The following is a 19,788-nucleotide window of genomic DNA, read 5'->3' as shown; positions in this document are numbered from 1 at the left end:
CCCACCAGTCTCACAACAGCAGAACTGGCAGATGGCGTGGAAATATGTATTTGTGTTGTTCTTGTTTTTATCGTTGCGCTTATTTATCTCCAGGATAGTCTCAGCGAGTCTCAAGACTCTTTCAGGAGGGTCCTGTCTAGTTTTCGCTGGGGGGGGGGGGGGGGGGGGGGGGGCGGGGGGGTGATCACTGATACTGGACATCTGTGAAAAAGAGCTTTATAGCTCATCAGATTCCTCCTGTATGAATACATATTCTGATTGCTGTGTGTGATACAACAAATGTTGCTGTTGGTTGTGCTTTTTTGTTTTGGTGCCATTTCTTAATTGGTTTATTCATTTTTTTAAATTTTGCTTGGGGGTGGCTGCATATGGGATGTTGGTCCTCATATACTGTAGAATCGACATACAGCGTTATGGGATGCTAATAGCATGAATGACGCTATATAAAATGTATTATTATTGTTATTAAATTGAGTATGAGTTGCGGTGTACATTTTTTTTTATTGTCTCCACATTTGTGGAGTCGTGACGACCGGCAACACGATGGACCTGCTCGTGCAAATGGCGAGCCACGGTGGCGAGATGTTAACTCCCTCGCCTGGTGTACAGGGGGTCGTGGGTCTAATCCCGACCCGAATGCTTGCATATTTGGAGTTTGCGTGTTCTCCCAGTGGTCGCTTTGATTTTTCTCCGGGTCCTCCGGTTTTCCCTCCACATTTATAAACACGCACTGACAGTACTTGGCTGCTATAAGTGTCCACGCGACAAGCCGCCAAGTTGAGCTGCCATTTGTGGCCAGGTCGCTTCTGAAATAAGTATTTTTTTTAAACACGCTTTTATGAAATGTACCGTACTAGTAATGGAAGAACTCCACGACTTCAGGAAGTGGCCCCGAAGCTTGCCACAACGTAAGGGGGACCGTGGTCAATTACAGCCAACGTCAGTTGAGCGTGGACAATTAGACCGAAGCCGAAACATGACATGTAAAAAGATTGTTGAAAAATAGATATTTTTTATGATAGAATATAGTATTGTCATCAGTATGACATAAGTATACTAAGTTTGCAGTCGATACCACATTGGGAAGTGGGTTAAAATGTAGTTACAAGATTTTAGGATACAACAACAACAAAGTGAGTTAAACCAAACGACATGTCTCGGACCGCATTCGTGAACACAAAGCAGACCTTAAACACGGTAGGACCAACACCTCGACCGTGGCAGATCATTGTTATAATTCAGTAGGCTCACATGACATTGACTTTTCCAAGACAGAGGTTCTTTGTGAGCCATCTGGCTACCATGAGAGATTCGTTCATAAGGCTATCCACATATACAAACACAGAGACAATTTCAACCGAGAAGATGGATTCTGGCTTAGCAATCATTGGAAAGATTTGATTAACCATTTCAGGTCTTAATTGATTGTTCACGCTTACAGTGGCTTTCAGACAGCATACATTATTTTTTCGTCTCCCTCCTCCTCTTTTCAGAACATAGATCGACTAGTCCTTCTAAATAAATTGCCAAATCGCTGCGCGTGGCGCTGACGTTTATTTATAAATAAATACACCGTTAAAATAAATAAATTAATGTAAACCGACACACCTGATGACGACCGTTTGTGTTATGGTCGAAACGTCGTGAGAATTTTTATTGTTTTTTATATATATTTTATTATTGTATTGTTTCCCTTCAATGTGACTTTACCGAAAGAGCTAAGAATATTAAAAGAAATCGTGTAAGAATATCTGCATAGCTCAGTGAGCCTTACTTGGTAAAATAAAAAAGATAGTTTTTTATGACATCGCGGGATGTATTTAACGTGCGACGCGTAGCATTACCGAAGGATCATATTCCATACCGTGGACATGAGTTTCTAAAAAGCAAGGAGCCTTTACGTGGCCATGAGCGAGGGTCTCCTGGCTTTGCTCACACACTCCCCGCTGTCTCTATCTCTCTCTCTCTTTGTATCTCGCCCCCCTCTTGAGAGCGCGAGACGTCTCACTTTCTGCACTCTCTCACTTTACAAACGCGGGTGGCCACGTGTCTCGAGTCGTTGCACAAATAAATTGAGGCCGTGCTCTGGGGCAATGTTGTTGTAACGAATTGCGTTGGGGCCGTGCGTGCTAAACATCGAGGCGTTTGGTTCAGCACAAACATTGGCTTCAAGCAAATGCCCGACTCTCGCTGACGAGAGCTGTTTGCGCTGAATCAGAATGCATATCCGAATGTTTATTTATTCTGGAGGAATCCGATGAGCTATGCAGCATTTTTTTTCACGGATGTCAAGTCAGGGGCGGGTCAGCTCGTTACATCAACAACAAATAAACAACAACAACAGCCATTCGCCACTGAGTGGCGGTGACGTCACCGCGACACTTGTGCCAGACTATAAATAAACACACACACAAACAGATATGAGTGCAAAATAAAGACAAGGTAAGCAAGTCACTAAACGTAAGTAAATAGAAATAAAGTATATAAATAAAAATTGCATAAATATATAAATTACTGCCGATGTGTTAACACCAAATGCTAGCTTGGGGCAAGGCATCAAAACAACAACAACAGTCCCAGACCACACCAAGACAACAACGCACAGTCCCTCAATGACGTTGTACGTTAACATTGAACTCTCGATACACTGGTAAGGTTCAAGGTTACAAATCACATTGGCAAATGTGACCGTATCTGGCACTTAATCTTCTTCGTCAGAATAGGTTTGTTGAAGGATGGATGTAGAGTAGCAGCGGTCCCCCTATTGGTCGTGATTCGTCGCTTAAACGGATGGGGCCGCGTGAAATATTCCACTCCACTGTTGCTGATGACGAGATCGGTACGTTAAACCAACGCTGCTGATACGAATGTAGTAGCCTACAGCCCTCTAAATAAATCCACTGCTGGATCATTGCCTTTCCATGCGGTGTCAGCCAGGTGGGGGGGGGGGGCGTTGTTAGACCATACTTCACCCCACACTGGCTACTTCGGGGTAGTGACGAGAGGAGCAGAGGATCAGCTCATATATCACTCGCCAACTGTTCTTAGATGTGGCCCGGAATCGAACTCAGGTTACCAGGTTCATCATAAAGCAGTACACAAAACAGTCTGCACTGCCCTTGAGGTTAGCTCGGCCTTGAATGAGTAACTAGCGTGGTGTGTGGGCTCTAAATGAGAACCGCTCCACTCCCATGATACAATGCGTCTTCCGTAAAGTTTCATGCAACGGGTTTACTTGTATTGGGTTTTTTTTGCTGTGATGTTTAAGATTTTTGATGGTGCAACTGTGCTGGGCATTTTTTTTTAACATCCGATTCGCACGGCTGGCTACGTACGGTGCGAAAAAAAGTTCAACATGCATACATACAAACCTTATCTTGGTTGGTGGGTTTTGTGTGTTCCAATAACCCTCGGAGCGATGTCGCCTGGAGTCTCGTGCTGCTGGTGGAGCCTCACTTGGCGAACAGATCTGGGCGGAGGTTCCAGACAAATTACGGTCCACAAAAGCCCCCTCGTGAATGACAAAAAATTACCAAAATCAGAGAACATCGTAGCCGTGACATTTCACCAGGACAAGGGAACTGAAAAACGAACAAACATACAAATCCTTCATTTGTGTCACCGTGTATAATATTTACACTGTGCTAAAGGTGTCCCTTGAAGGAGAGCCATTTATTCTTAAAGGGCTCTCACAGGACTTTAAATTAACCAAATCTCCATAGTTGAATTTTAGGTGCGGAAGGAAAAATCTTGCTGCACGACGAACCCTGCATTACTGAGTTCGATTCCTGGCCGCGGCCAACCAGTAATGCCGCGTGATACCTAAAACGGTCCGGGACCCCCCCTCTCCCCCCACTCCTTCACCTACCATCATAGACCAGTACGGTGAAGTATGGCCTAACTATACCCATGATCTACAGAGCATGGGGAGGCTTTCGCCCAGCCGTGGAATTAAATTATTATTTAATAGTTTTCTTCAGTAAATAGTCTTACCGAGTAAAACTGAAATAGTGATGACGACCGCTTGTGTTGCAATCGAAATTTCGTAATTTTTTTCTTTCTTTTAACCTACCTACGTGACTTTAACGAAAGACCCAAAGAATATAAAATAGCTTAGTTTATAGTTGATTATTAATGATTTCAAATATTTATTTACTCGATCAAACTACGCATTTTCAAGACGCGTATGCAAAGCGATGCGGGCGTGCTTAAAAAAAAACGCGGGCCCCACTACAAAAAAAATCATAATAAATAAAACAACTACGACTATTTAAACATCTGCCCACGCTTGCCTGGGAAATGTAAATCTCCTGCCAGATTTCTGGGTCTCGTGAGATGATGGCGATGACGATGGTGGTGAGCTCTTGGTGATGAAATAAGAACTGGGCCCATGGGGGCCCACATAGAGTCCAACTTCTTTTTTTTCTAGACCTAGGGAAAAATAAGGACACTGAGAGCCCCCCACCGCCCACCACCCCACCGTCCAGCCCCCCACCGTCCCCCTCTCCAGGTGATGCTACAAAGAGACGCTGACCCGAGGCTGCAGATCTGGCACGGAGATGTCGCTCAAAGTGATGGGCTCTATGCTGGCCACCTGTCCCTACCGGGCAAGGTGAAAGGGAGAACCAGGGAGGGTCGTGTGAGGTGAGAGGAGCCAGCTCCGTCTACGATGTCCGTGGCGGCTAAAGCTAAAAAAAACGGTCAAGATGCGCATTTGCTCGCCCTTTTTCTTCAAGTACAATTTGGGGGCAGCGATTTGATAATTTCTTCTTCTTAATCGTGTGAATCAGAGGTCAGGTGGCCGAGCCAGTGCAGCTGACAAACTTTAGGATTGACACCGTGGCTTCGACTGACCGTCATTAACGTGGCTTCCCAAGTAAAGTGAGTTTGGTGTTCCAGGTTCGGTCTCGAATGACTGCACACAAAAAACCCATCCAATATAATTTGGCTTTCACTGAATTCGGTTAAATTTCCGGCTCTGGAAATTGAAATGTTTAGTTTGGCCATCATGACAGTGAGGTGGCCTATTGCGTCAAGGGTAGAAATGCAACAATTATTTTTTTTCAGGATAAATCCGGTAAAATAAAATAAAAAAATCTCTTGTTTCCCTGACACCGGGGCACACAACTGCTACCCTGCGATAATGCATTCTCTGTCAGATGGCTCAGCGATCTCAGCTTTCTGTGGGTGGTCCTTTGTCCTGGCAATCACCTACCCACTCACGACTCACCCACCCACTCACCTACTCACCTACCCACTCACTACTCACCAACCTACCCACTCACTACTCACCAACCCACTCACATACTCAGCGGTCTATTGGTCTGGAACACGCTTACCCACTCACTCACCTACACCACCCACCCGCTGGAACTCATTGCCGCTGTACGATGTTCGAGACTCTTCACGGACATTAAACCACTTTAGTAGACAATGCAAGACAAAACTGTTGAATATAACCTACTATGTACGAATGCTGCACAACCCTTGACAACCGAGGTGGTCACGGTTTGCGCGTTTATAAATGTACCTACGTACTTGTCAAAAGCGCAATCGGCGTTCATTATGGTTAAAATAGAAGAAGGGGAAAAAAAACCCACGATAAAACGTGGAATATTTTCGTGCGAAAAAAAAAGATGAAGATTTGTTGTTATTGTTGTTCTTCTTTCTCTCCTTCCTTTGACGTTTGCGCGAAGATCTGTTAACGCGTGGGCCGTGGCCGCGAGTCGCGGGTGAGATCGTCCAGCGGCGGCGGGGGCGACGTTTCGCGAGCAAGGGCTGGACGAGGAGAGCCTTCGCCGTGCCGTGCCACGCGTTAGACGTGTTCCCCATTATGGGCTGTGTCGGAGCCGGCAAACAAATGTGGGGGTTTAATTGGCGCCTGCTCGATTGGCTCCTGGGCAGTGTGGTGGCAGGAATTGTGTGTGGGGGGGGGGGAAGGGGAGGGTGGGGGAGGGTGGGGGAGGGGGGCAGGGAGGGTGGGTGGGAGAGGGGGGAGTTGGGGTTTGGGCTGGCTGAGTTGGAGAGAAGCAGCGAACTGAAAGATAGCGACGCGTAGCCGAAGGGATTCGATATGCGATGGCTGAGGGTAATGCATCCTAATAAGCCGCAACAGCTGGGGAAAAGAGTTGGTTTGGCAAAAATATCACCGGCGCAGGCACGATCCCCACGGTGATGGGAGCGACGACGATGATGATGGTGATGATGGTGATGATGATGGTGATGATGGTGATGATGATGGCGATGATGATGGTGATGATGGTGATGATGGTGATGATGGTGATGATGGTGATGATGGTGATGATGGTGGTGATGATGGTGATGATGATGGCGATGATGATGGTGATGATGATGGTGATGATGGTGATGATGGTGATGATGATGGTGGTGATGATGGTGATGATGATGGTGATGATGATGGTGATGATGGTGATGATGGTGATGATGATGGCGATGATGACGGTGATGATGATGGTGATGATGATGGTGATGATGGTGATGATGGTGATGATGGTGGTGATGATGGCGATGCTGATGGTGATGATGATGATGGTGATGATGGTGATGATGATGGCGATGATGATGGTGATGATGATGATGGTGATGATAGCAATGGTGATGATGGTGATGATGGTGATTAGTTTGAATGCAATCGATCACCGTGCATCGTCCCTTCTAGCGACGCAGCCGGTCCAAGTCCCCCCTTATCACCATGACCATCAAGTCCATCCTCTCTTGAACAACAGCAAGTCGTCTGGGGGTCTCGAGCTCTGTTGTCTTCACTCAGTTTCAGAGGCGGGGGCATTGTCGCCCGATAAGACGACAGTGTGAGGGCGGCGACACCGCCTGCGAGGAATCTTTTGACATTTTTCTTCTCCCTGAACCCAGAGTAGGCCAATCAATTTAATAGACAATGGATATGCGATCGGAGCATGTCTTGTTTGCACGTTCGCCGCAAGGACGTGTGGTTAATGCAGACTCGATTCCTTGCACAAAAGGTTTCTAATTGGAGTTTGGGCAACTTAACACCTCCCGTTTCATTGGCAGAAAGGGCGGAAAGGGTAAAACCTACTCTAATTTTTCATACTCTGATAACCGGCGCAAAAGTCCCATGGCACATTTGTTTAGCGTCGGCGGCCGCACGTCAATTGGCCCCACCAAACGCCACCAGGGGCTGCCAGTAGCCCGCGGGCCTTGCAACGGAGAGCGCCAATAATAGCTTCTGGCGTTTTCCGTTCTGAAATCCGCGTGTTCTGTCTCCGTCTCTCAGGGCGCTCGCTCCAAGCGTGCATCTCTCCATGCTGAGACGAACAACGGAGCGGCGAACACATGAGGACGAGGAGGGAGGAGAGACGGAGCGATGAGATAGACGGAGTCTGGCGTCGCAAGTTCGCGAGAGACGGCGATGTGCGTCTTTCATCCAGCAGTGGATAGATCATGGAATCATGGGTGGTTAAAGTCTTTAAAAGCTTGGCCGACCCCAACGGTGCGCGCTCGCACACACGCAAGAAAGATAAAGATCCCCCGTATAGCCTTAAGAGACTGTTGGGGCAAGTGCTGTTAGCGAGCACCTTCGAAGGCCGGAACGGTACACGTGGGTGGCCAGCACCACGCCCGACCGCCTTTGTCATCCCCAGTGGCGATGTTTACCCACCGCACCGGGTACCCATTTGAGGTTGAGTGGCCCTAGGGGATGCTCAGGACCAGTTCAAATCATCCTAACTGGTGTGGGCCGTAAGTGGGAATCGAACTCAAAAGGCCGAGTTCACAGCGCAGCGCGCTAACCACTACACTACCGCTCCCCACACACAGATACGCGTTCGTACACACACGTCTGTGAAACTGGACGGGGGGGGGCTACAGTAGCCCTCCCCCCCTGCCCCGCTGTTCCAGTGATGCGGCGCTACCTATCTGTGTGGCCCCGAGCCATCGCGTCGCGCCCGTCGGCCGCCTCTCTGTAGCCGATACAGGGCGAAGGGCAGAAAGTGGCGCGCACTTCCAAATAAAGACGTGCGCTCGGCCTCGACTTTAAACAGCAATCTTCTAAATTGGAACCAGGATTGATGAACAAAAAAAACCCGCACACGCGCGCGTGCTCGCACACGTGTTCGTACATACACGCGTGTTCGTACATACACGCGTGTTCGTACATACACGCGTGTTCGTACATACACGCGTGTTCGTACCTACACGCGTGTTCGTACATACACGCGTGTTCGTACATACGCATGTGCTCGCACACACACACCTACATGCTCGTACACACACACATGTGCTCGCACACACGTGCTCGCACACACACACACGTGTTCGCACACACACACGTGTTCGCACGCAAACATCTACATACTCGAACAACACACACACACACTCGTGGAAAAAAAAAACTATAAAAAAACCCAAACGAGAACGCTTTTCGCAAAAAATAAATTCCAGGATAATTTTAGAAATAATTAATGACCCCTGTGGAGGTGCTTTGGGAACACTTCCCTCCATACCCCAACCCCTTTCTTTTGGTGCCAGTTGATGGGGGCATACAAGTTCAAGATGGGAAGTAAAAAAAACCCATTCAATCCCGAGTCTGGAGCCGTTCCCGAGCATTCCAGCGTCCCGCGCGCGAGCCAAAGGGGCCCTTTGTTTGGAAATTGGCGGCGCGGCTCTCGAGATAGCGAAGCGTCGAGGTTTAGAGGAGTGTGGGAGGGGGTGGGCGGGCGGGGTGTCATCGGCGGCGGTGTCTGCCGTGACGAGGGGTATTGGGGCAAGGAGCGAGGGCAGATGCGCTCAGAAAGGGGTTTGAAAAAGCCGTTGATGCAAGCGTTCAGGACGAGGGTTTGGGCAAACTCCTTTTCGGTGTCGCGAGAGTTTCAAGTCGCATTCGACTCCAGCCCTTGTTTTAGTCGCAAGACTCAGCAACATTAATAATTCGTGTTTCTTGGCGGAGGGGGTGGGGGGGACGCATCACGAAGGGGTGCGTGCGCTGTCTTAATGCTACGGCTCCATGGGCAATGTCATTATTGGCACCAATGGCGCGCTGGGCTGTTCTCGATGCGACGTGGCACAGTCGAGTTCCTTCGTCGCAGTGCTTTTTGGGAGGCTGTTTTTGCAGCTTCGTTGGCTCAGCTGGCGGGATGCATTTCAAAACTTTCCAAGGGATAGGGCAGGGGGGGGGGGTAGCAGTGGGGGGCGGTCCTGAAATTTCCTAGCTTTTTAATGAACCTATAATAATTATGATGAAAATAACATTCAATGTATTCTCTATGGTAAATATGAATAAAACTCAAAATTTCGGGTTCTCAACAAGCGGGGTCTGGGGAACGGGGTAGGGTGGGGGGGGGGGAGAATTTGGGGGGGGGGACTCTGCCACTTATCTCAGCCCCTCTCGCTCGGTTCACTGCCTACCCACCCCACCCCACCGCTCCCCTCCCCTCCGCGGATGGAGGAAAACAGTCGTACTTTCTTGAAAACAACGTTTCAAATGAACGCTCGGGTTTGGTTACGCTTATTACAAGCAAATATGCATGTGTTATTTTTGTAATTTTCCGCCGCGATATTTTTTGTTTGTTTGTGGAGCAAAAAAAAAACCATGGCCCTAAAGTTGACCTCAATGCGGGCGGGGGAGACAGAATTGTCCACGCGTCTCTCCTCGACTCGTTTCCAAGGATGGCAACGGATAGAAGCTCGGGCACAGATCCTTCACTGCAGAGAGCCGAGAGGGCGCGCTGCAAACCGAGCCCTCTATGTGTGGGCCCGGGTGGGGCTGGCTTGGCCAGTTTGAAGGGTTGCCACCTTCGGGACGTGGGAAGGGGGGGGGGTTACACACAGGCACACAAAAAAAACCGGGACGTATCCTGGGAAGAAAAATGCTGTATCTCACAATTCCAGAAGAGAGGGGGAAGGAGAGAATCTCAAGTAAATATAATTTTCCTGCATGGTGAATTATTATGATTATGAAATACTACACCACTGACTACAAATGGGACTTTTAACGTCTCGGGAAGACTTACGGATTTTTCCAGGACAACTGTCTCGAAAAAAAACCAAGGGACAGGTGGCAAGCCGACTAATCAGACTGCCGTGGGAATCTGGCCCCAAACTCGAGCTGAATTAAACGATGCCTCGAGGCGCGAGCGTGTTCCGACTTCTCGTCCAAACTACGTTGGGTTTAAAAAAAAATACTGGTGAAATGTCATTTTTCACATTTCGAGCACCGTGCCTGGTGGACGTTCATTTTTTCGTGTTTTATTCAACTCGGCAGGGCCAAAACCCTCGCTTTTTCACTGCGCGCCGTGGTGAACCGGTCCGACCTGCTTTCGAGTAAGTTGTGGGAATGTCGCACGGCGACGTTCGGGACTGGGTTCGTGGCCAGACGGAGACGAGGGCGGTCGACGTTTACGTCTATAATTGCTGTGCCGTCGGCAAGGGATGCAGCGGGCACATCCCGCTCTCACCCCCATTGTTTTAGGGACGATCAGAGAACGCAGCAACACTAAACCGCGTACAGACCGGGGAGGGAGATGGAATAGTCGCCACTTCAGCAAGAACAGAAATCCGCACACGCATCAATCGGCATTGTTTGTTTCCAACGGAGAGCCGGTGGGGGGGTGGGGCGGGGGAGAGAAAATAATCGGCCAACAGAATTTGTTTTTCCCCCTTTCCTTTCCCGTTTGGCTGCTTCGAGTTTGAGACGCACCAAAGTTTGAGACGCACCAAAGAAAGTCCCAGCAGAGGCCGGCAAAGAGAAACAAAAAAAACCGGCGTAACGGGGCGCGAGATAACGCTCTGCTACCGCGCACATCAACAAACAAGGATGGACCCCCCAAACGAAGCGAAACTAAAATCCCACACGACGCAGCAACTCGCATCCGCGTCGTATTTCGTAGGCGCGTGGACGCGTGGCGACGGTTCGAGATCGCACTGCGCGCTACGAGGATTGACGGCGAGCGGAGTTCGAGTCCCGCTCACCGCGGCCAACGTCGGTGACGAATATCTAGAACCGGTTCTGGGCCTCCCCTAGGTCGACTCGGCCTCGTGACTCGAAGACCTAACACGGTGTGTAAAAACCACACACACCAGAACTGGGGAGACTATCTCTTTTCGCATCTTGCTACATCTCTACCTAGTGTCAATATCTCTTCTGCTATCTCGTTGTGAGTTCCTAAATACAAAGGCGAGAGCCCCCTCCCCTCTCCAACCCCCCTCCCCTCTCCAACCCCCCTCCCCTCTCCAACCCCCCCTCCAACTCCCCCCTCCAACCCCCTCTCCAACCCCCCCAACCCCCCTCCAACTCCCCCCTCCAACCCCCCCCTCCAACCCCCCCCAACCCCCTCCAACCCCCCTCCAACCCCCCCTCCAACCCCACCCCCCTCAAACCCCACCCCCTTCCAACCCCCCCTCTAATCCCCCTCCAACCCCTCCCAATACTTCTATGTCCCCCCCCCCCCCATGGACCAGCACCCCCACTCGAGTCGCACTCTGGCGCGATTGTGCAGACGCGAGGCACGTCCTGTTTAAATTCCTCAGCGCCGTCTGGCTTTGTTACTTTCTTTTTATGCCTTTGTCGTTTGATGTGGTGGTGGTGGTGGTGGTCGGGGGCATGGGCACAGCCTCACCAGGCAATTAGCAAAGTGGCTCCATCAGCCACAGCTCCTCTGCTGTTTCCTCGCCGGATATATCCGACCGACAGAAAGTTTATTGACTATAAACTTGGGCTATCATCATGATTTCCAGCCACGGTCTTTTCAATGCCGGATGAAGTTCTCACTAAGTTTCGCGGACGAATTTACTGCCACCACCACTACTTATTTTAGGCTGAAATGGCATAGAGGAGTCCCAGACACCACTTTGCTGCGGCTGCTGCTGCTGCTGCTGCTCCGATGCACGGCCAGGAATCGAAGCCAGTTCGCTGTTGCTTTGTGCACAGCTTTTACACACACATAGGTGCGCGTTACAAACGCGTCGTCGTCATCATCATCATCGGCAGCAGCCAAGCTCAATCCACTGGTGGATGAAGGCCTCTCGCAAGCCGTCGCCATCCGCCACGGGAATCGGCAATCCGCATCGCTGCTGCACGTGGGCCTCGCCTCGTCGCTCTATCTCTCAAGTGCGCGTTCTCTTCGGGCGAGTCTCCCCCCTTTGTTGGCTATTCCAAAGACCCCCCCCCCCCCGCTCCCCCTCCGTGTAGCCTGAACAAACTTTTGGGGGCAAGTGCTGTTAGCGGGTAGCACCTATTAAGGCCGGCACGGTACACGGGTGGGTGGCCAGCAGCACGCCCGAACCGCCTTCGTCTCCCCGGCGGCGACGTCTACACACCGCACCGGGTTCTCATTTGCGGCTGAGTCGACCTAGGGACAGGCCCAGGACCGGTTCAGACAATCGTCGCATGGCCTTGGTGACCAGCGAGAGGGAATCGAACTCGGGCACGCCGGGCTAGCAGCGCGGCGCTGCCAAACCGCTACGCCGCCGCTCCCCCATAGTCCGTCGCCAGCCTCGGCCACCGTTCCCGCAGGCTGCCACGTGTTTGGCTCTGACGGGCAGAAAACGGAGAGGTGGAGAGAGAGAGGGAGAGAGCGCGCGCACAATGTTCGCGTAGTGACGACACCGCTGGGAATGTTAAATATTGACGGAGTGCCTCGACGGGCCTGCGAGTTGCGGACTTACGGACGGGTTAACCGTGACCCGATTAGTCGCGTCCACTTCTTTGGCCGATGGGGCCGGAAATGTAATCACCGTTTCGTTTGTTGGTGAACGGAGATTGCGTTTGAAGTGCTTCTCATCGTGTTACAGGAGGACCGAGGTTCGATTCCACGCCGCAGCCAACATCAGCGGGCGAGTGGTCGGGAGGTGTTAACTGCCTCGCCTGGTGTGCAGGAGTTAGTGGGTTCGATCCCGACACGGGCACACGTGTGTATCTTTGGAGTTTGCGTGTCTCTCTGTCCCCGTGGTCGCGTAGATTTGCCTCCGGGTCCTCCGGTCTTTCCCCTCCACATTAAGAATCAACATCACGCGTTTAGAGTATTTGGCTGCAATAACATTTTACATGATAAGCCAAATTTGTGGCCAGGCCGCTTCTGAAAAAGAGCTACATAGCTCAGTAGGCCCTTACCTGGTAAAACAATTATTTAAAGTTGAATAGTTTCTGAACCACTCCTGGACCTCCCACCTCCTACGCTGACCAGCGTGGTGAAGTATGCTCAAATAACCCCCACGACCCACATGACCCACATATGGTGCGGGGATGCCTTTCACAGAACGATGGATTGACGTGGGGGAGTTTGTAAAAGGCAAAGGCGCAGCCCTGCAGTTGCTCTGCTCGCGTCAGTGCTGGTGGAAAGGCCTCCACTAGGGGGAGCCCCTACTCCCCCACGCTAGGTCCGGCACCTCGAGAGAAGTGGGAGTACCCACACTGTACCCCGCCACGTGCGACCTGCCCAATGAAAGAACTTTGGCGTACCCATTCATTCATTTATTCTGCAGGATGGCAGCGGCGGAGGTGGGAGGGGATTTGGGGTGGATGAATAAAACGTCACGATTTTTACAACTTCCGCGCACGGAAGATTGAACCGCCAAGTCAACTGTGCTCGTCATTTCACGTAATTTAACTCATTTCGTTAGAACTGCTTTTTTGTGTTTAGTTTGTTGTCCTTCCCCCGTACCTCCGAATAGCACGGATGGCTGCGCACGGTGGGAAAGAAGTTCAACATACGTACGTACATGAGACCACGGCTGTACACCATGCTCTTCCGGTTCCTTCACCTCGCCCCTGCACTTTGGCTCGTGCCTTCCCTACCTTTTCGTGATCCCAAAGTAAGCACCCTCTATTGCTATCACTGATTCCTCGATCCTTCTCGCACGCCCCTGCCATCGAAATCATTCTAACTTTGTTGTCACCGTTTTGTAAGTTCTATATTTATTTATGAATTGGGGGCCACGGTGGTGAGATGTCAAATACCTCGCCTGCTCTATATTTGGAGTTTGCTTGTCTCTCTCCCCGTGGTCGCATGGATTTTTCTCCGGGTCCTCCGGATTTCCCCCTCCATATAACATATCAACATCACGCGTTTAGAGTATTTGGCTGCAATACAGTGAGGGAAAAAAGTATTTGATCTCCTGCTGATTTTGTACGTTTGCCCACTGACAAAGAAATGATCAGTCTATAATTTTAATGGTAGGTTTATTTGAACAGTGAGAGACAGAATAACAACAAAAATCCAGAAAAACGCATGTCAAAAATGTTATGAATTGATTTGCATTTTAATGAGGGAAATAAGTATTTGACCCCTCTGCAAAACAATACTTAGTACTTGGTGGCAAAACCTTTGTTGGCAATCACAGAGGTAAGACGTTTCTTGTAGTTGGCCATCAGATTTGCACACATCTCAGGAGGGATTTTGTCCCACTCCTCTTTGCAGATCTTCTCCAAGTCATGGCTCCTCAAGAGGGTTCTTCCAGTGAAAGGCCACAGGATTTCAGACAGAAAACGAGCCAGTTTGTAGGTGGAGTTGATAGTAGAGACGATGGGACGAAGGGGTGTATCTACTTTATGTATTTTTGGTAAGCCATTCAAAACCATCACTTTACCCTACATTGCGGGGATCACAAAAAATATCTCCAAAATCTTAAATGAACACAAGATCCAGGTCCGATTCAACACATTACATAAAATCCTTGATCTGGTTCCGTCTGTAAAAGATGTGATTCCGGACATACAGTACCCTGGCGTCTACAAACTAAGTTGCCTCTGTGGTAGTAGTTACATTGGAGAAACCAAACGACATGTCTCGGACCGCATCCGTGAACACAAAGCAGACCTAAAACATGGTAGGACCAACACCTCGGCCGTGGCAGATCACTGCTATAATTCAGTAGGCTCACATGACATTGACTTCTCCAAGACAGAGGTTCTCTGCAAGCCATCTGGCTACCATGAGAGATTCGTTCATGAGGCTATCCACATATACAAACACAGAGACAATTTTAACCGAGAAAATGGATTCTGGCTTAGCAATCATTGGAAGGATTTGATAAACCATTTCGGGTCTTAATTGATTGTTCACGCTTACGGTAGCTTTCAGACCGCATCCATTATATTCGTCTCCCTCCTGCTCTTTTCCGAACATAGATGGACTCGTCCACCTGAATAACTGCCAAATCGCTCTCCGTGGTGCTAACGTTAAAAAACCGCCACTTTTTTCAAATGTTCTTGCTGTGGTTTTCGCACCTGATGATGATTGCTTGTGTTGCAGTGGAAACGTCGTGATAATTTTATTGTTTTATATTTTTATTATTTCATTGTTTCCCTTCTACGTGACTTTACCGAAAGAACCAAGAATATGAATCCCTGCAGTCACGAAAGCTTAAAAAAAAAATATTTTTTTATTGTTGTCTTACAGTCAACGGATACAGCCTTAGCTGATGCGACACAAATACTGCTGAGAAGCTTCCCCTGCCATCTGTCCCAGGGGCTCCTCGACTGGCGGCCGCCCTCCTATTCTTTCCGAGCCGTCTGATAATTAATAATACGCGCACCTATTTTCGGTTAGGGAGCAAAAGAACATTTTAAATTAGTGTTTCACACCGCTAAAAAGGCTGGAAACATTGCCCGCTAATCACGTGTTGATTGCAAATGGATCGTGTTTTTTTCTTTCTTTCAGATTCTAACAAAGGCGCCAATCACGCTGGCCTTGCCATGCGTGCGTTGCAAGGGACGCGGGCCACTGTGAGCGTCGTGACCACCCCAACAGCTCCACAACAAATTTTGATTTAAAGCTTTCGTGACTGCAGTAATTCATATTCTTAGTTTTTTCGGTAAAGTCACGTTGAAGAGAAACAACAAAATAATAAAATATATATAAAACAATAAAAAAAATCTCACGACGTTTCGACCATAACTCAAACGGTCGTCTTCAGGTGTGTTGGTTCGCATAAATTTATTTTTAAACGGCTCCACAACAATTACGCATTTATTTTGTGTTTTCATTGTTTAACCACGTGGTAGAGAACGCAAGAGACGAGGATAGTCTCTTTGACACGAGTGGCCTGGGTATGATGATTGTCATGACATGTGTGATAGCGATGGTGATGACGATGGTGATGATGAGGTTGGTGACGGTGATGATAATAATAATGCACATATGTACACCATCATCATACTGTTATATGCATGAGCCCCCTCCTTATGACTCTGCTATCGCTGCTGCCATAGAGACTGCGACTGTGAACTTCACTCATCGATCTCTCCCTCCACTGTAGAGGAGTCTGTCTACCAGACCAACTGCTTCGCAGCGTCCACTCTCTGTTGCAACCACCACCACTTGCTGGGCAAAAACACTCGCACTGTCCAACATTGCAATCATTCGCCGTGGTCTATTCACCCGAGCGCTTATAACCCCCTTGAACCTAACCAACCGCACACGAGACTTGTATCTCTTACAGCTTTCACGGTGCCGTCCTTTGCTGGCCGCGTGGCATTTTGTGGTGCCTTTGGCCTTCTGCTCAGCAACCGTGGTAACCCCTGACCCCCCTGACCCACCCCCGCCCCCCCCCATAAATGAAGATAGACCGAAAGTATATCCGTTCAACAGCAGGACACGAATGCTGAAGTGCGCTGATGCCGGAACATTTAAATGCACAGCGGCGGGCCGAGTATCGAGTCAGCAGTCAGTAATTGCGTAGATTTAATATAAATTAAAACTAAACACATTTTTTTTTATTTCACCAGATTAGGCCCACTGAGCTATATAGTTCTTTTTCAGAAGCGACCTGACCACAATTGATAGCTCAACGAAGTGGCTTATCACGTGCAAGTATATAGCAGCCAAATACTCTAAACGCGTGTTTTTAAATGAGGGAAAAAATGGAGGAGCCGGAGAAAAATCTAAGCGACCACAAGGAGAGAGACATGCAAACTCCAAATATACAGCAGGCGTCAGGGTTGGAATTGAACCCACGAACCTCCCGTATATCAGGCGATGTAGTTACCATCTCGCCACCATGGCGCCGTCTATAAATAGGGTCCGGTAGAAATTAAAGTTAACTTAATATGTGAGCTGACCAATAGCCACCGGGAACCGATCGCCAGCAGGACCCCACCAAATTTTAAAAACTGTGGCTGCGCATCCAACGTGACTTCTTTTATCGTCATGGCGAGCGGTAGTGGCTGTGCACGTGGCCTGTACTCCAGCGCTCTGAAGGCGAGGGTCGGTGGGTCGCCGCACGGGGATTGGGAAACTTCCCTCCCGTGGGAGTCGAGGAGGAGCCGTACGCCGGCTCACCAGGAGGCTCACGTGGACTCCACCCGTTCCGCGTGCTTGGAATAGAGCAGCGGTGGCTAACTGGCGTCCCCCGAGCCGCATGTGGTTCTTTAATACACCACACGCGGCTCGATCGAAGGGGCATAAGGTCGAACATACTATCACAGTAGCAAAGAATAATTAATGTATTCCGTGCTGTGCCGAAAACGTGTCTCTTTGCAGAACTCATGGGTACTTTTTTGGCTCTTGGTCTGTTACAGGTTGACCACCCCTGGACTTTTTACGGATGCTCCATTTCCCCCCCCCCCTACATGTATGAACACTCGTTACTTGGCTGAAAACATCTTAATGTGTAGAGGGCCGCAGAGCCTGGGCAGTTGCTGGCGCCGGCTCTTTTGACCGCGTGGCCGCAGCTGCCTTCCCCGCTCGTCTGCGCCACTTTCTCTTGGCGCCCTTCCACTCCAGCGCTGTCCACCAGACAGTCTCGTCCCTTCACCTGATGAAGGCCGCTTGTGTTGTGGCCGGAACGTCGTGATTTTTTGTTATTTTATTTTCACCTACGTGACTTTACCCAATAGAACCAAAGAGTATGGGCCCTTCATAGTGTTCAGCTTGAGTCACTCTCTCCGTGTGCCTGACTCTCTTTGAGAGCGAGCAAAATTGCCTCCGTGCGTCGAAGTACAAAGTTGAAATCATTATTATTGATAGACGCAGAGACGGTGATGAAGCCTAGGTGGGGAGGGGGGTGGGGTGGAGTTGACGCCGCCGGATCCGCGAATCGGAGCGCCTTCAGACGCGATGTCTTATCTGGCCACAAGGAGCAGCGAAAGAGGGAAGGACCTTTACAATCGACGAGAGCACCGGGCCGCCAAGCAGATCAACGCGGGTGATTTAACAAAGGCGGCCGCGTTAACGGATTTTACGGCGCCGGTGTTTAGAAGAGTAACGGGCGGCGGGGGCGGGGGGGAGAGATTCCATCTGCTCGTGTGTGTCGATCGATAGCACTGAGACACAGCGACTCTGACCTCCGACGCGTCGATGCCCTCAAAGCGCAGCGCACGGATCATGCCACTCCCGTAATGTCATGAGTTTGGGTATTTTGTTGTTGTCGTCGTCTTTAATGCCTTCGATTCCGATGAGTGGGAAAGCGAATAAAAAGTTAACAAATAAGCAAGCAAGCAAACAGCATAAATAAATGCACGCGGGCGAAGGCCTTCCTTTCGTGCCTACGGCGCTAATTCATCGCGGTTCACGTCCGCCGAAGGATAATCGCGTGCGTGAACAATACCACAGATTGGATGGACCACATGCGTGTCACCGCCAACGTAGCCGACCGCAGTGATTTTGCGTTGTCGTAGCCAAGTCAGCCTGCGGTCAACCTTCACGTGGTGGGAGGTCGCTTCTTCTCCACTGCTGTGCCTATATTCTGAAATTCCCTGCTCCCCCCCGCCCCGCCCCTCTTTCGTCCGTGCCGTCGGCTCCTTGCCCGTTGTCCGAGTCTTGGAACAAGACCGTCCGCTTTTCCCGCGCTGCGGTGCCTTTGTAGCTTTCTCCGTGTAAAGTAAAAACATAAATAAAAAATGCCTCCTTCCCACCCCCCCCCCACCCCACATAGTGTGTCCCCCGCTAGTTCTGCACAGTATTTTGAAGCGCGGTTGCGTTTGTAAGTCGTGTAGATCCAACGTTTATGGTTAACAGACATGGAAATACTTCAGCGAGCCCAAAGAATATGTTTTTTGCCGAAGTTGAATGGTCGGTGAGTGGGTACCCACTACGAGACAAAATTGACGTAATAATTAAAAAGCGAATGATGAAAGAGTGACTAACAGGGCCGACCTTGTCGTCTGATTCATCATTTAAAGGGTAATGCTTAGCTCAATGTGCCGTAACCCAAAAGAAACTGACTGTTGGATTTACATTAACGAAAATAATAAATTTGTACTATTTGGCCCACTGAGCTAGATGCTGTAGCTCCTTTTCAGAAGCGACCAGGCCACAAACAATAGCTCAACGAAGTGGCTTATTTTATTACGTAAGAGGCTTTCGCGACCAATATCATCCATAATAGAGGTTTTTGTTATATTGGGAAACCAGGACGAATGATGAACACGAGACTAAAATAACATCAGAGAAATATTAAATACTGCCAAATATAACTGTCAGCAGTAGCAGAACACGCGTGCCAACAAGGAATACTCAATTGATTTCGATCATGTTGAAGTTACGTGCAAAACTAGCTACTATTGGCCAAGACAAATTAGAGAATCTATCGAAATTGTAAAAAATAAAAATAATTTTAACCGTTCGGATAGCTACCCCCTAAGTGCTGCGTGGAAGCGAATCATCAAATACATTATGTAAATGCATGCCTATAAAGGGGAGCATACTTCAATAGGGATTACCGTTGGTACGGCTATTTTAATACACACAATGGACAGGAAGGACAAGATCAAAGGGCTCGCATCATGCACATGCATCATGTACTGTGACTCATTAATCCCACCCACTTGGCGCAAGTGCGCAGAAGCGTGGTCACCAC

At 49.4% G+C, this 19,788-nt stretch overlaps 1 long non-coding RNA gene across 1 annotated transcript; it reads left to right on the top strand.

Moving 5' to 3' along the window:
* The first annotated feature begins 9,579 nt into the window (after positions 1–9,579).
* LOC142929716 (uncharacterized) lies at positions 9,580–19,202 on the top strand. Its single transcript, XR_012945872.1, has 2 exons — positions 9,580–11,049; positions 11,921–19,202. It is a non-coding gene; the product is annotated as an uncharacterized LOC142929716 (long non-coding RNA).
* The last annotated feature ends 586 nt before the right edge of the window (positions 19,203–19,788 follow it).

This window comes from Petromyzon marinus, chromosome 33 (genome assembly GCF_048934315.1).
Source record: "Petromyzon marinus isolate PM22_M1 ecotype Great Lakes invasive population chromosome 33, UKy_Petmar_22M1.pri1.0, whole genome shotgun sequence".
Lineage (NCBI taxonomy): Eukaryota > Metazoa > Chordata > Hyperoartia > Petromyzontiformes > Petromyzontidae > Petromyzon > Petromyzon marinus.
The sequence above is the reverse complement of the archived record's forward strand: the minus strand, read 5'-3'. Positions and strand labels throughout refer to the sequence as shown.